Source organism: Pseudophryne corroboree, chromosome 7 (assembly GCF_028390025.1).
Source record: "Pseudophryne corroboree isolate aPseCor3 chromosome 7, aPseCor3.hap2, whole genome shotgun sequence".
NCBI lineage: Eukaryota > Metazoa > Chordata > Amphibia > Anura > Myobatrachidae > Pseudophryne > Pseudophryne corroboree.
The window spans coordinates 110,860,529-110,878,504 of NC_086450.1; positions in this window are offsets into that span (position 1 = coordinate 110,860,529).

The window sequence follows — 17,976 nt, forward strand, 5'->3', positions numbered from 1 at the left end:
GAACTGTATAACACACAAAATAAAACATGTACGGATAATGTAGAACCATATATATCCCCCCCCCAAAAAAAAAACAACAACCCATGTCAGAATATTTAAACAAAAAAAATATACTTAACATAACTAAACAAATGAAACAGAGCAGCAGTAGAGGAGAAACATGCAACTGTTAAACACTCCCTCATCCTGCAGCCCCACAGTAAATAGCATATAACCACATCCGACACAGCAAAAGTCCTGCAACCAGAGCTACACGGAAAAATCAAGGATCAGCAAGAACACGCCTTGCCGGGAAGCGTCTGTCCAGCCACATCATAGCCTCACGAGGAGTCACAAAATTTTTTGTTTCACCATCAGCCACCACCCGCAGTCTCGATGGAAAGAGCATAGCATATGGCAAATCAAGTTCACGGAGCCTCCTTTTAACTAGTGATGTGCACCTGAAATTTTTCGGGTTTTGTGTTTTGGTTTTGGGTTCGGTTCCGTGGCCGTGTTTTGGGTACAGACGCGTTTTGGCAAAACCTCACCGAATTTTTTTTGTCGGATTCGGGTGTGTTTTGGATTCGGGTGTTTTTTTCAAAAAACCCTAAAAAACAGCTTAAATCATAGAATTTGGGGGTCATTTTGATCCCATAGTATTATTAACCTCAATAACCATAATTTCCACTCATTTTCAGTCTATTCTGAACACCTCACACCTCACAATATTATTTTTAGTCCTAAAATTTGCACCGAGGTCGCTGGATGGCTAAGCTAAGCGACCCTAGTGGCCGACACAAACACCTGGCCCATCTAGGAGTGTCACTGCAGTGTCACGCAGGATGGCCCTTCAAAAAAATACTCCCCAAACAGCACATGACGCAAAGAAAAAAAGAGGAGCAATGAGGTAGCTGTGTGACTAAGCTAAGCGACCCTAGTGGCCGACACAAACACCTGGCCCATCTAGGAGTGGCACTGCAGTGTCACGCAGGATGGCCCTTCAAAAAAATACTCCCAAACCGCACATGACGCAAAGAAAAAAAGAGGCGCAATGAGGTAGCTGTGTGACTAAGCTAAGCGACCCTAGTGGCCGACACAAACACCTGGCCCATCTAGGAGTGGCACTGCAGTGTCACGCAGGATGGCCCTTCAAAAAAAATACTCCCCAAACAGCACATGACGCAAAGAAAAAAAGAGGCGCAATGAGGTAGCTGTGTGACTAAGCTAAGCGACCCTAGTGGCCGACACAAACACCTGGCCCATCTAGGAGTGGCACTGCAGTGTCACGCAGGGTGGCCCTTCAAAAAAATACTCCCCAAACAGCACATGACGCAAAGAAAAAAAAGAGGCGCAATGAGGTAGCTGTGTGACTAAGCTAAGCGACCCTAGTGGCCGACACAAACACCTGGCCCATCTAGGAGTGGCACTGCAGTGTCACGCAGTATAGCCCTTCAAAAAAATACTCCCCAAACAGCACATGACGCAAAGAAAAAAAGAGGCGCAATGAGGTAGCTGTGTGACTAAGCTAAGCGATCCTAGTGGCCGACACAAACACCGGGCCCATCTAGGAGTGGCACTGCAGTGTCACGCAGGGTGGCCCTTCAAAAAAATACTCCCCAAACAGCACATGACGCAAAGAAAAAAAGAGGCGCAATGAGGTAGCTGTGTGACTAAGCTAAGCGACCCTAGTGGCCGACACAAACACCTGGCCCATCTAGGAGTGGCACTGCAGTGTCACGCAGGATGGCCCTTCAAAAAAATACTCCCCAAACAGCACATGACGCAAAGAAAAATGAAAGAAAAAAGAGGTGCAAGATGGAATTGTCCTTGGGCCCTCCCACCCACCCTTATGTTGTAAAAACAGGACATGCACACTTTAACGAACCCATCATTTCAGCGACAGGGTCTGCTACACGACTGTGACTGAAATGACTGGTTGGTTTGGGCCCCCCACCAAAAAAGAAGCAATCAATCTCTCCTTGCACAAACTGGCTCTACGGAGGCAAGATGTCCACCTCATCATCATCGTCCGATTCATCACCCCTTTCACTGTGTACATCCCCCTCCTCACAGATTATTAATTTGTCCCCACTGGAATCCACCATCTCAGGTCCTCGTGTACTTTCTGGAGGCAATTGCTGCTGGTGAATGTCTCCATGGAGGAATTGATTATAATTCATTTTAATGAACATCATCTTCTCCACATTTTCTGGAAGTAACCTCGTACGCCGATTGCTGACAAGGTGAGCGGCGGCACTAAACACTCTTTCGGAGTACACACTGGAGGGAGGGCAACTTAGGTAGAATAAAGCCAGTTTGTGCAAGGGCCTCCAAATTGCCTCTTTTTCCTGCCAGTATACGTACGGACTGTCTGACGTGCCTACTTGGATGCGGTCACTCATATAATCCTCCACCATTCTTTCAATGGTGAGAGAATCATATGCAGTGACAGTAGACGACATGTCAGTAATCGTTGGCAGGTCCTTCAGTCCGGACCAGATGTCAGCATCAGCAGTCGCTCCAGACTGCCCTGCATCACCGCCAGCGGGTGGGCTCGGAATTCGTAGCCTTTTCCTCGCACCCCCAGTTGCGGGAGAATGTGAAGGAGGAGATGTTGACGGGTCGCGTTCCGCTTGACTTGACAATTTTCTCACCAGCAGGTCTTTGAACCTCTGCAGACTTATGTCTGCCGGAAAGAGAGATCCAACGTAGGTTTTAAATCTAGGATCGAGCACGGTGGGCAAAATGTAGTGCTCTGATTTCAACAGATTGACAACACGTGAATCCTGGTTAAGCGAATGAAGGGCTCCATCCACAAGTCCCACATGCCTAGCGGAATCGCTCTGTTTTAGATCCTCCTTCAATGCCTCCAGCTTCTTCTGCAAAAGCCTGATGAGGGGAATGACCTGACTCAGGCTGGCAGTGTCTGAACTGACTTCACGTGTGGCAAGTTCAAAAGGTTGCAGAACCTTGCACAACGTTGAAATCATTCTCCACTGCGCTTGAGACAGGTGCATTCCACCTCCTTTGCCTATATCGTGGGCAGATGTATAGGCTTGAATGGCCTTTTGCTGCTCCTCCATCCTCTGAAGCATATAGAGGGTTGAATTCCACCTCGTTACCACCTCTTGCTTCAGATGATGGCAGGGCAGGTTCAGGTGTTTTTGGTGGTGCTCCAGTCTTCTGTACGCAGTGCCTGTATGCCGAAAGTGGCCCGCAATTCTTCTGGCCACCGACAGCATCTCTTGCACGCCCCTGTCGTTTTTTAAATAATTCTGCACCACCAAATTCAAGGTATGTGCAAAACATGGGACGTGCAGGAATTTGCCCAGATGTAATGCACGCACAATATTGCTGGCGTTGTCCGATGCCACAAATCCCCAGGAGAGTCCAATTGGGGTAAGCCATTCTGCGATGATCTTCCTCAGTTGCCGTAAGAGGTTTTCAGCTGTGTGCGTATTCTGGAAAGCGGTGATACAAAGCGTAGCCTGCCTAGGAACGAGTTGGCGTTTGCGAGATGCTGCTACTGGTGCCGCCGCTGCTGTTCTTGCAGCGGGAGGCAATACATCTACCCAGTGGGCTGTCACAGTCATGTAGTCCTGAGTCTGCCCTGCTCCACTTGTCCACATGTCCGTGGTTAAGTGGACATTGGGTACAACTGCATTTTTTAGGACACTGGTGAGTCTTTTTCTGATGTCCGTGTACATTCTTGGTATCGCCTGCCTAGAGAAGTGGAACCTAGATGGTATTTGGTAACGGGGGCACACTACCTCAAGCAATTGTCTAGTTCCCCGTGAACTAACGGCGGATACTGGACGCACGTCTAACACCAACATAGTTGTCAAGGCCAGAGTTATCCGCTTTGCAACAGGATGACTGCTGTGATATTTCATCTTCCTCGCAAAGGACTGTTGGACAGTCAATTGCTTACTGGAAGTAGTACAAGTGGTCTTCCGACTTCCCCTCTGGGATGACGATCGACTCCCAGCAGCAACAACAGCAGCGCCAGCAGCAGTAGGCGTTACACTCAAGGATGCATCGGAGGAATCCCAGGCAGGAGAGGACTCGTCAGACTTGCCAGTGACATGGCCTGCAGGACTATTGGCTTTCCCTGGTAAGGAGGAAATTGACACTGAGGGAGTTGGTGGTGTGGTTTGCGCGAGCTTGGTTACAAGAGGAAGGGATTTACTGGTCAGTGGACTGCTTCCGCTGTCGCCCAAAGTTTTTGAACTTGTCACTGACTTATTATGAATGCGCTGCAGGTGACGTATAAGGGAGGATGTTCCGAGGTGGTTAACGTCCTTACCCCTACTTATTACAGCTTGACAAAGGCAACACACGGCTTGACACCAGTTGTCCGCATTTCTGTTGAAATAATTCCACACTGAAGAGCTGATTTTTTTGTATTTTGACCAGGCATGTCAAGGCCATATTCCTCCCACGGACAACAGGTGTCTCCCCGGGTGCCTGACTTAAACAAACCACCTCACCATCAGAATCCTCCTTGTCAATTTCCTCCCCAGCGCCAGCAACACCCATATCCTCATCCTGGTGTACTTCAACACTGACATCTTCAATTTGACTATCAGGAACTGGACTGCGGGTGCTCCTTCCAGCACTTGCAGGGGGCGTGCAAATGGTGGAAGGCACAAGCTCTTCCCGTCCAGTGTTGGGAAGGTCAGGCATCGCAACCGACACAATTGGACTCTCCTTTGGGATTTGTGATTTCGAAAAACGCACAGTACTTTGCTGTGCTTTTGCCAGCTTAAGTCTTTTCTTTTTTCGAGCGAGAGGCTGAGTGCTTCCATCCTCATGTGAAGCTGAACCACTAGCCATGAACATAGGCCAGGGCCTCAGCTGTTCCTTGCCACTCCGTGTCGTAAATGGCATATTGGCAAGTTTACGCTTCTCCTCAGACGCTTTTAATTTTGATTTTTTTGGGTCATTTTACTGATCTTTTGTGTTTTGGATTTTACATGCTCTGTACTATGACATTGGGCATCGGCCTTGGCAGACGACGTTGATGGCATTTCATCGTCTCGGCCATGACTAGTGGCAGCAGCTTCAGCACGAGGTGGAAGTGGATCTTGATCTTTCCCTATTTTTTAACCTCCACATTTTTGTTCTCCATATTTTAATGCGCACAACTAAAAGCCACCACAGGTATACAATGTAGATGGATGGATAGTATAGTATTATATTACTTATGGACGACGACTGACGACACAGAGGTAGGTACAGCCGTGGCCTACCGTACTGCTATATATATAATATACTGTATAATATAATAACGGACCTGGTGGACACTGTCAGCAGACTGCTAAACTAGTATGAAGAAAAAAAAAGCCACCACAGGTATACAATGTAGATGGATGGATAGTATAGTATTATATTACTTATGGACAACGAGTGCACTGACGACACAGAGGTAGGTACAGCCGTGGCCTACCGTACTGCTAATAGATATAATAAATATACTGTATAATAATAACGGACCTGGTGGACACTGTCAGCAGACTGCTAAACTAGTATGAAGAAAAAAAAAAGCCACCACAGGTATACAATGTAGATGGATGGATAGTATAGTATTATATTACTTATGGACGACGAGTGCACTGACGACACAGAGGTAGGTACAGCCGTGGCCTACCGTACTGCTAATAGATATAATAAATATACTGTATAATAGTAACGGACCTGGTGGACACTGTCAGCAGACTGCTAAACTAGTATGAAGAAAAAAAAAGCCACCACAGGTATACAATGTAGATGGATGGATAGTATAGTATTATATTACTTATGGACGACGAGTGCACTGACGACACAGAGGTAGGTACAACCGTGGCCTACCGTACTGCTATATATATAATATACTGTATAATAATAACGGACCTGGTGGACACTGTCAGCAGACTGCTAAACTAGTATGAAGAAAAAAAAAGCCACCACAGGTATACAATGTAGATGGATGGATAGTATAGTATTATTTCTCTAACGTCCTAAGTGGATGCTGGGGACTCCGTAAGGACCATGGGGAATAGCGGCTCCGCAGGAGACTGGGCACAAAAGTAAAGCTTTAGAACTACCTGGTGTGCACTGGCTCCTCCCCCTATGACCCTCCTCCAAGCCTCAGTTAGTTAGATTTTTGTGCCCGAACGAGAAGGGTGCACACTAGGTGGCTCTCCTGAGCTGCTTAGTGAAAAGTTTAGTTTTAGGTTTTTTATTTTCAGTGAGACCTGCTGGCAACAGGCTCACTGCATCGAGGGACTAAGGGGAGAAGAAGCGAACTCACCTGCGTGCAGAGTGGATTGGGCTTCTTAGGCTACTGGACATTAACTCCAGAGGGACGATCACAGGCCCAGCCATGGATGGGTCCCAGAGCCGCGCCGCCGGCCCCCTTACAGAGCCAGAAGACAGAAGAGGTCCGGAAAATCGGCGGCAGAAGACGTCCTGTCTTCAACAAAATAGCGCACAGCACTGCAGCTGTGCGCCATTGCTCTCAGCACACTTCACACTCCGGTCACTGAGGGTGCAGGGCGCTGGGGGGGGGCGCCCTGAGACGCAATAAAAACACCTTGGATGGCAAAAAATGCATCACATATAGCTCCCGGGCTATATGGATGCATTTAACCCCTGCCAGAATACATAGAAAAACGGGAGATAAGGCCGCCAATAAGGGGGCGGAGCCTATCTCCTCAGCACACTGGCGCCATTTTCCCTCACAGCTCCGTTGGAGGGAAGCTCCCTGGCTCTCCCCTGCAGTCACTACACTACAGAAAGGGTTAAAAAAGAGAGGGGGGCACTAATTACGCGCAGTATTAAATAAAACAGCAGCTATAAGGGGAAAAACACTTATATAAGGTTATCCCTGTATATATATAGCGCTCTGGTGTGTGCTGGCAAACTCTCCCTCTGTCTCCCCAAAGGGCTAGTGGGGTCCTGTCCTCTATCAGAGCATTCCCTGTGTGTGTGCTGTATGTCGGTACGTTTGTGTCGACATGTATGAGGAGAAAAATGATGTGGAGACAGAGCAGATTGCCTGTAATAGTGATGTCACCCCCTAGGGGGTCGACACCTGAGTGGATGAACTGTTAGAAGGATCTACGTGACAGTGTCAGCTCTGTATAAAAGACAGTGGTTGACATGAGACAGCCGGCTACTCAGCTTGTGCCTGTCCAGACGTCTCATAGGCCGTCAGGGGCTCTAAAGCGCCCGTTACCTCAGATGGCAGATATAGACGCCGACACGGATACTGACTCCAGTGTCGACGGTGAAGAGACAAATGTGACTTCCAGTAGGGCCACACGTTACATGATTGAGGCAATGAAAAATGTTTTACACATTTCTGATAATACGAGTACCACCAAAAAAGGGGTATTATGTTCGGTGAGGAAAAACTACCTGTAGTTTTCCTGAATCTGAGAAATTAAATGAGGTGTGTGATGATGCGTGGGTTTCCCCCGATAACAACTGATAATTTCTAAAATGTTATTGGCATTATATCCTTTCCCGCCAGAGGTTAGGGTGCGTTGGGAAACACCCCCTAGGGTGGATAAAGCGCTCACACGCTTGTAAGGGCTCTACCCTCTCCTGAGATGGCCGCCCTTAAGGATCCTGCTGATAGAAAGCAGGAGGGTATCCTGAAATGTATTTACACACATACTGGTGTTATACTGCGACCAGCAATCGCCTCAGCCTGGATGTGCAGTGCTGGGTTGGCGTGGTCGGATTCCCTGACTGAAAATATTGATACCCTAGATAGGGACAGTATATTTTTGCCTATAGAGCATTTAAAAGATGCATTTCTATATATGCGTGATGCACAGCGGAATATTTGCCGACTGGCATCAAGTCTAAGTGCGTTGTCCATTTCTGCCAGTAGAGGGTTATGGACACGTCAGTGGTCAGGTGATGCGTATTCCAAACGGCATTTGGAAGTATTGCTTTATTAAGGGGAGGAGTTATTTGGGGTCGGTCTTTCAGACCTGGTGGCCACGGCAACAGCTGGGAAATCCACGTTTGTACCCCAGGTCGCCTCTCAACATGAGAAGACGCCGTATTATCAGGCGCAGTCTTTTCGTGGACAAGCGCGCAAAAGGTTCCTCATTTCTGCCCCGTGACAGAGGGAGAGGAAAAAGGCTGCAGAAATCAGCCAGTTCCCAGGAACAGAAACCCTCTCCCGCCTCTGCCAAGCCCTCAGTATGACGCTGGGGCTTTACAAGCAGAATTAGGCACGGTGGGGGGCCCGTCTCAATGAATTTCAGCGCGCAGTGGGCTCACTCGCAAGTAGACCCCTGGATCCTTCAGGTGATATCTCAGGGGTACAAATTGGAATTCGAGACGTCTCCCCCTCGCCGTTTCCTAAAGTCGGCTTTACCGATGTCTCCTTCTGACAGGGAGACAGTTTTGGAAGCCATTCACAAGCTGTATTCCCAGTAGGTGATAATCAAGGTACCCCTCCTGCAACAGGGAACGGGGTATTATTCCACACTGTTGTGGTACCGAAGCCGGACGGCTCGGTGAGACCGATTCTAAATCTAAAATCTTTGAACACTTACATACAGAGGTTCAAATTCAAGATTGAGTCACTCAGAGCAGTGATTGCGAACCTGGAAGAAGGGGACTACATGATGTCTCGGGACATCAAGGATGTTTACCTTCATGTCCAAATTTACCCTTCTCACCAAGGGTACCTCAGGTTTATGGTACAGAACTGTCACTATCAGTTCAGACACTGCCGTATGGATGGTCCACGGCACCCCGGGTCTTTACCAAGGTAATGGCCGAAATGATGATATTCCTTCGAAGGAAGGGAATTTTAGTTATCCCTTACTTGGACGATTCCCTGATAAGGGTAAGATCCAGGGAACAGTTGGAGGTTGGTGTAGCACTATCTCAGGTAGTGTTGCGGCAGCACGATTGGATTCTCAATATTCCAAAATCGCAGCTGGTTCCGACGACTCGTCTTCTGTTCCTAGGGATGATCCTGGACACAGTCCAGAAAAAGGTGTTTCTCCCGGAGGAGAAAGCCAGGGAGTTATCCGAGCTAGTCAGGAACCTCCTAAAACCGAGCCAAGTCTCAGTGCATCAATGCACAAGGGTTCTGGGTAAAATGGTGGCTTCCTACGAAGCAATCCCATTCGGCAGATTCCACGCAAGAACTTTCCAGTGGGACCTGCTGGACAAATGGTCCGGGTCGCATCTTCAGATGCATCAGCGGATAACCCTGTCACCAAGAACAAGGGTGTCCCTCCTGTGGTGGTTGCAGAGTGCTCATCTTCTAGAGGGCCGCAGATTCGGCATTCAGGACTGGGTCCTGGTGACCACGGATGCCAGCCTGCGAGGCTGGGGAGCAGTCACACAGGGAAGGAATTTCCAGGGCTTATGGTCAAGCCTGGAGACATCACTTCACATAAATATCCTGAAGCTAAGGGCCATTTACAAGGCTCTAAGCTTAGCAAGACCTCTGCTTCAAGGTCAGCCGGTGTTGATCCAGTCGGACAACATCACGGCAGTCACCCACGTAAACAGACAGGGTGGCACAAGAAGCAGGAGGGCAATGGCAGAAGCTGCAAGGATTCTTCGCTGGGCGGAAAATCATGTGATAGTACTGTCAGCAATTCCGGGAGTGGACAACTGGGAAGCAGACTTCCTCAGCAGACACGACCTCCACCCGGGAGAGTGGGGACTTCACCCAAAAGTCTTCCACATGATTATAAACCGTTGGGAAAAACTCAACAGGTATTGCGCCAGGTCAAGGGACCCTCAGGCAATAGCTGTAGACGCTCTGGTAACACCGTGGGTGTACCAGTCACTGTATGTGTTCCCTCATCTGCCTCTCATACCCAAGGTACTGAGATTGATAAAATGGAGAGGAGTAAGCACTATATTCGTGGCTCCGGATTGGCCAAGAAGGACTTGGCAACCGGAACTTCAAGAGATGCTCACGGAGGATCCGTGGCCTCTACCTCTAAGAAGGGACCTGCTCCAGCAAGGACCCTGTCTGTTCCAAGACTTACCGCGGCTGCGTTTGACGGCATGGCGGTTGAACGCCGGATCCTGAAGGAAAAAAGGCATTCCGGATGAAGTCATCCCTATCCTGATCAAAGCCAGGAAGGATGTAACCGCAAAACATTATCACCGCATTTGGCGAAAATATGTTGCGTGGTGCGAGGCCAGTAAGGCCCGACGGAGGAAATTCAACTGGGTCGATTCCTACATTTCCTGCAAACAGGAGTGTCTATGGGCCTGAAATTGGGGTCCATTAAGGTTCAAATTTCGGCCCTGTCAATTTTCTTACAAAAAGAACTAGCTTCAGTCCCTGAAGTTCAGACGTTGTAAAAGGGGTACTGCATATACAGCCTCCTTTTGTGCCTCCAGTGGCACCATGGGATCTCAATGTAGTTTTTGGGTTCCAAAAAGTTACATTGGTTTGAACCACTTAAATCTGTGGAGTTAAAATATCTCACATGGAAAGTGGTCATGCTGTTGGCCCTGGCCTGGGCCAGGCGCGGGTCAGAATTGGCGGCTTTATCCTGTAAAAGCCTTATCTTATTTTCCATTCGGACAGGGCGGAATTGAGGACTCGTCCTCAGTTTCTCCCTAAGGTGGTTTCAGCGTTTCACCTGAACCAACCTATTGTGGTGCCTGCGGCTACTAGGGACTTGGAGGACTCCAAGTTGCTAGACGTTGTCAGGGCCCTGAAAATATATGTTTCCAGGACGGCTGGAGTCAGAAAATCTGACTCGCTGTTTATCCTGTATGCACCCAACAAGCTGGGTGCTCCTGCTTCTAAGCAGACTATTGCTCGTTGGATTTGTAGTACAATTCAGCTTGCACATTCTGTGGCAGGCCTGCCACAGCCAAAAATCTGTAAATGCCCACTCCACAAGGAAGATGGGCTCATCTTGGGCGGCTGCCCGAGGGGTCTCGGCTTTACAACTTAGCCGAGCAGCTACTTGGTCAGGAGCAAATACGTTTGTAAAATTCTACAAAATTGATACCCTGGCTGAGGAGGACCTGGAGTTCTCTCATTTGGTGCTGCAGAGTCATCCGCACTCTCCCGCCGGTTTGGGAGCTTTGGTATAATCCCCATGGTCCTTACGGAGTCCCCAGCATCCACTTAGGACGTTAGAGAAAATAAGAATTTACTTACCGATAATTCTATTTCTCGTAGTCCGTAGTGGATGCTGGGCGCCCATCCCAAGTGCGGATTGTCTGCAATACTGGTACATAGTTATTGTTACCAAAAAAATCGGGTTATTGCTGTAGTGAGCCATCTTTTCTAGAGGCTCCTCTGTTATCATGCTGTTAACTGGGTTTAGATCACGAGTTGTACGGGTGTGGCTGGTATGAGTCTTACCCGGGATTCAAAATCCTTCCTTATTGTGTACGCTCGTCCGGGCACAGTATCCTAACTGAGGCTTGGAGGAGGGTCATAGGGGGAGGAGCCAGTGCACACCAGGTAGTTCTAAAGCTTTACTTTTGTGCCCAGTCTCCTGCGGAGCCGCTATTCCCCATGGTCCTTACGGAGTCCCCAGCATCCACTACGGACTACGAGAAATAGAATTATCGGTAAGTAAATTCTTATTATTACTTATGGACGACGAGTGCACTGACGACACAGAGGTAGGTACAGCCGTGGCCTACCGTACTGCTATATATATATATATATATATATAATATACTGTATAATAATAACGGACCTGGTGGACACTGTCAGCAGACAGCTAAACTAGTATGAAGAAAAAAAAACCCACCACAGGTATACAATGTAGATGGATGGATAGTATTGTATTATATTACTTATGGACGACGAGTGCACTGACGACACAGAGGTAGGTACAGCCGTGGCCTACCGTACTGCTATATATATATATAATATACTGTATAATAATAACGGACCTGGTGGACACTGTCAGCAGACTGCTAAACTAGTATGAAGAAAAAAAAAGCCACCACAGGTATACAATGTAGATAGATGGATAGTATAGTATTATATTACTTATGGACGACGAGTGCACTGACGACACAGAGGTAGGTACAGCCGTGGCCTACCGTACTGCTATATATATATATATATATAATATACTGTATAATAATAACGGACCTGGTGGACACTGTCAGCAGACTGCTAAACTAGTATGAAGAAAAAAAAAGCCACCACAGGTATACAATGTAGATGGATGGATAGTATAGTATTATATTACTTATGGACGACGAGTGCACTGATGACACAGAGGTAGGTACAGCCGTGGCCTACCGTACTGCTATATATATATATATATATATATATATATATATATATATAATATACTGTATAATAATAACGGACCTGGTGGACACTGTCAGCAGACTGCTAAACTAGTGTGAAGAAAAAAAAAGCCACCACAGGTATACAATGTAGATGGATGGATAGTATAGTATTATATTACTTATGGACGACGAGTGCACTGACGACACAGAGGTAGGTACAGCCGTGGCCTACCGTACTGCTATATATATATATAATATACTGTATAATAATAACGGACCTGGTGGACACTGTCAGCAGACTGCTAAACTAGTATGAAGAAAAAAAAAGCCACCACAGGTATACAATGTAGATGGATGGATAGTATAGTATATTACTTATGGACGACGAGTGCACTGACGACACAGAGGTAGGTACAGCCGTGGCCTACCGTACTGCTATATATATATAATATACTGTATAATAATAACGGACCTGGTGGACACTGTCAGCAGACTGCTAAACTAGTATGAAGAAAAAAAAAAGCCACCACAGGTATACAATGTAGATGGATGGATAGTATAGTATTATATTACTTATGGACGACGAGTGCACTGACGACACAGAGGTAGGTACAGCCGTGGCCTACCGTACTGCTATATATATATATATATATATAATATACTGTATAATAATAACGGACCTGGTGGACACTGTCAGCAGACTGCTAAACTAGTATGAAGAAAAAAAAAGCCACCACAGGTATACAATGTAGATGGATGGATAGTATAGTATTATATTACTTATAGACGACGAGTGCACTGACGACACAGAGGTAGGTACAGCCGTGGCCTACCGTACTGCTATATATATATATATATATAATATACTGTATAATAATAACGGACCTGGTGGACACTGTCAGCAGACTGCTAAACTAGTATGAAGAAAAAAAAAGCCACCACAGGTATACAATGTAGATGGATGGATAGTATAGTATTATATTACTTATGGACGACGAGTGCACTGACGACACAGAGGTAGGTACAGCCGTGGCCTACCAAACTGCTATATATATATATATAATATACTGTATAATAATAACGGACCTGGTGGACACTGTCAGCAGACTGCTAAACTAGTATGAAGAAAAAAAAAGCCACCACAGGTATACAATGTAGATGGATGGATAGTATAGTATTATATTACTTATGGACGACGAGTGCACTGACACAGAGGTAGGTACAGCCGTGGCCTACCGTACTGCTATATATATATATATAATATACTGTATAATAATAACGGACCTGGTGGACACTGTCAGCAGACTGCTAAACTAGTATGAAGAAAAAAAAAGCCACCACAGGTATACAATGTAGATGGATGGATAGTATAGTATTATATTACTTATGGACGACGAGTTCACTGACGACACAGAGGTAGGTACAGCCGTGGCCTACCGTACTGCTATATATATATATATAATATACTGTATAATAATAACGGACCTGGTGGACACTGTCAGCAGACTGCTAAACTAGTATGAAGAAAAAAAAAGCCACCACAGGTATACAATGTAGATGGATGGATAGTATAGTATTATATTACTTATGGACGACGAGTGCACTGACGACACAGAGGTAGGTACAGCCGTGGCCTACCGTACTGCTATATATATATATAATATACTGTATAATAATAACGGACCTGGTGGACACTGTCAGCAGACTGCTAAACTAGTATGAAGAAAAAAAAAGCCACCACAGGTATACAATGTAGATGGATGGATAGTATAGTATTATATTACTTATGGACGACGAGTGCACTGACGACACAGAGGTAGGTACAGCCGTGGCCTACCGTACTGCTATATATATATATATATAATATACTGTATAATAATAACGGACCTGGTGGACACTGTCAGCAGACTGCTAAACTAGTATGAAGGAAAAAAAAGCCACCACAGGTATACAATGTAGATGGATGGATAGTATAGTATTATATTACTTATGGACGACGAGTGCACTGACGACACAGAGGTAGGTACAGCCGTGGCCTACCGTACTGCTATATATATAATATACTGTATAATAATAACAAACCTGGTGGACACTGTCAGCAGACTGTTAAACTAGTATGAAGAAAAAAAAAGCCACCACAGGTATACAATGTAGATGGATGGATAGTATAGTATTATATTACTTATGGACGACGAGTGCACTGACGACACAGAGGTAGGTACAGCCGTGGCCTACCGTACTGCTATATATATATATATAATATACTGTATAATAATAACGGACCTGGTGGACACTGTCAGCAGACTGCTAAACTAGTATGAAGAAAATAAAAAGCCACCACAGGTATACAATGTAGATGGATGGATAGTATAGTATTATATTACTTATGGACGACGAGTGCACTGACGACACAGAGGTAGGTACAGCCGTGGCCTACCGTACTGCTATATATATATATATATATAATATACTGTATAATAATAACAACGGACCTGGTGGACACTGTCAGCAGACTGCTAAACTAGTATGAAGAAAAAAAAAGCCACCACAGGTATACAATGTAGATGGATGGATAGTATAGTATTATATTACTTATGGACGACGAGTGCACTGACGACACAGAGGTAGGTACAGCCGTGGCCTACCGTACTGCTAATAGATATAATAAATATACTGTATAATAATAACGGACCTGGTGGACACTGTCAGCAGACTGCTAAACTAGTATGAAGAAAAAAAAAAGCCACCACAGGTATACAATGTAGATGGATGGATAGTATAGTATTATATTACTTATGGACGACGAGTGCACTGACGACACAGAGGTAGGTACAGCCGTGGCCTACCGTACTGCTATATATATATATATAATATACTGTATAATAATAACGGACCTGGTGGACACTGTCAGCAGACTGCTAAACTAGTATGAAGAAAAAAAAAGCCACCACAGGTATACAATGTAGATGGATGGATAGTATAGTATATTACTTATGGACGACGAGTGCACTGACGACACAGAGGTAGGTACAGCCGTGGCCTACCGTACTGCTATATATATATAATATACTGTATAATAATAACGGACCTGGTGGACACTGTCAGCAGACTGCTAAACTAGTATGAAGAAAAAAAAAAGCCACCACAGGTATACAATGTAGATGGATGGATAGTATAGTATTATATTACTTATGGACGACGAGTGCACTGACGACACAGAGGTAGGTACAGCCGTGGCCTACCGTACTGCTATATATATATATATATATAATATACTGTATAATAATAACGGACCTGGTGGACACTGTCAGCAGACTGCTAAACTAGTATGAAGAAAAAAAAAGCCACCACAGGTATACAATGTAGATGGATGGATAGTATAGTATTATATTACTTATGGACGACGAGTGCACTGACGATACAGAGGTAGGTACAGCCGTGGCCTACCGTACTGCTATATATATATATATAATATACTGTATAATAATAACGGACCTGGTGGACACTGTCAGCAGACTGCTAAACTAGTATGAAGAAAAAAAAAAAGCCACCACAGGTATACAATGTAGATGGATGGATAGTATAGTATTATATTACTTATGGACGACGAGTGCACTGACGACACAGAGGTAGGTAAAGCCGTGGCCTACCAAACTGCTATATATATATATAATATACTGTATAATAATAACGGACCTGGTGGACACTGTCAGCAGACTGCTAAACTAGTATGAAGAAAAAAAAAGCCACCACAGGTATACAATGTAGATGGATGGATAGTATAGTATTATATTACTTATGGACGACGAGTGCACTGACGACACAGAGGTAGGTACAGCCGTGGCCTACCGTACTGCTATATATATATATAATATACTGTATAATAATAACGGACCTGGTGGACACTGTCAGCAGACTGCTAAACTAGTATGAAGAAAAAAAAAGCCACCACAGGTATACAATGTAGATGGATGGATAGTATAGTATTATATTACTTATGGACGACGAGTTCACTGACGACACAGAGGTAGGTACAGCCGTGGCCTACCGTACTGCTATATATATATATAATATACTGTATAATAATAACGGACCTGGTGGACACTGTCAGCAGACTGCTAAACTAGTATGAAGAAAAAAAAAGCCACCACAGGTATACAATGTAGATGGATGGATAGTATAGTATTATATTACTTATGGACGACGAGTGCACTGACGACACAGAGGTAGGTACAGCCGTGGCCTACCGTACTGCTATATATATATATAATATACTGTATAATAATAACGGACCTGGTGGACACTGTCAGCAGACTGCTAAACTAGTATGAAGAAAAAAAAAGCCACCACAGGTATACAATGTAGATGGATGGATAGTATAGTATTATATTACTTATGGACGACGAGTGCACTGACGACACAGAGGTAGGTACAGCCGTGGCCTACCGTACTGCTATATATATATATATAATATACTGTATAATAATAACGGACCTGGTGGACACTGTCAGCAGACTGCTAAACTAGTATGAAGGAAAAAAAAGCCACCACAGGTATACAATGTAGATGGATGGATAGTATAGTATTATATTACTTATGGACGACGAGTGCACTGACGACACAGAGGTAGGTACAGCCGTGGCCTACCGTACTGCTATATATATAATATACTGTATAATAATAACAAACCTGGTGGACACTGTCAGCAGACTGCTAAACTAGTATGAAGAAAAAAAAAGCCACCACAGGTATACAATGTAGATGGATGGATAGTATAGTATTATATTACTTATGGACGACGAGTGCACTGACGACACAGAGGTAGGTACAGCCGTGGCCTACCGTACTGCTATATATATATATATAATATACTGTATAATAATAACGGACCTGGTGGACACTGTCAGCAGACTGCTAAACTAGTATGAAGAAAATAAAAAGCCACCACAGGTATACAATGTAGATGGATGGATAGTATAGTATTATATTACTTATGGACGACGAGTGCACTGACGACACAGAGGTAGGTACAGCCGTGGCCTACCGTACTGCTATATATATATATATATATATATATAATATACTGTATAATAATAACGGACCTGGTGGACACTGTCAGCAGACTGCTAAACTAGTATGAAGAAAAAAAAAGCCACCACAGGTATACAATGTAGATGGATGGATAGTATAGTATTATATTACTTATGGACGACGAGTGCACTGACGACACAGAGGTAGGTACAGCCGTGGCCTACCGTACTGCTAATAGATATAATAAATATACTGTATAATAATAACGGACCTGGTGGACACTGTCAGCAGACTGCTAAACTAGTATGAAGAAAAAAAAAAGCCACCACAGGTATACAATGTAGATGGATGGATAGTATAGTATTATATTACTTATGGACGACGAGTGCACTGACGACACAGAGGTAGGTACAGCCGTGGCCTACCGTACTGATATATATATATATATATATAATATACTGTATAATAATAACGGACCTGGTGGACACTGTCAGCAGACTGCTAAACTAGTATGAAGAAAAAAAAAGCCACCACAGGTATACAATGTAGATGGATGGATAGTATAGTATTATATTACTTATGGACGACGAGTGCACTGACGACACAGAGGTAGGTACAGCCGTGGCCTACCGTACTGCTATATATATATATATATATAATATACTGTATAATAATAACGGACCTGGTGGACGCTGTCAGCAGACTGCTAAA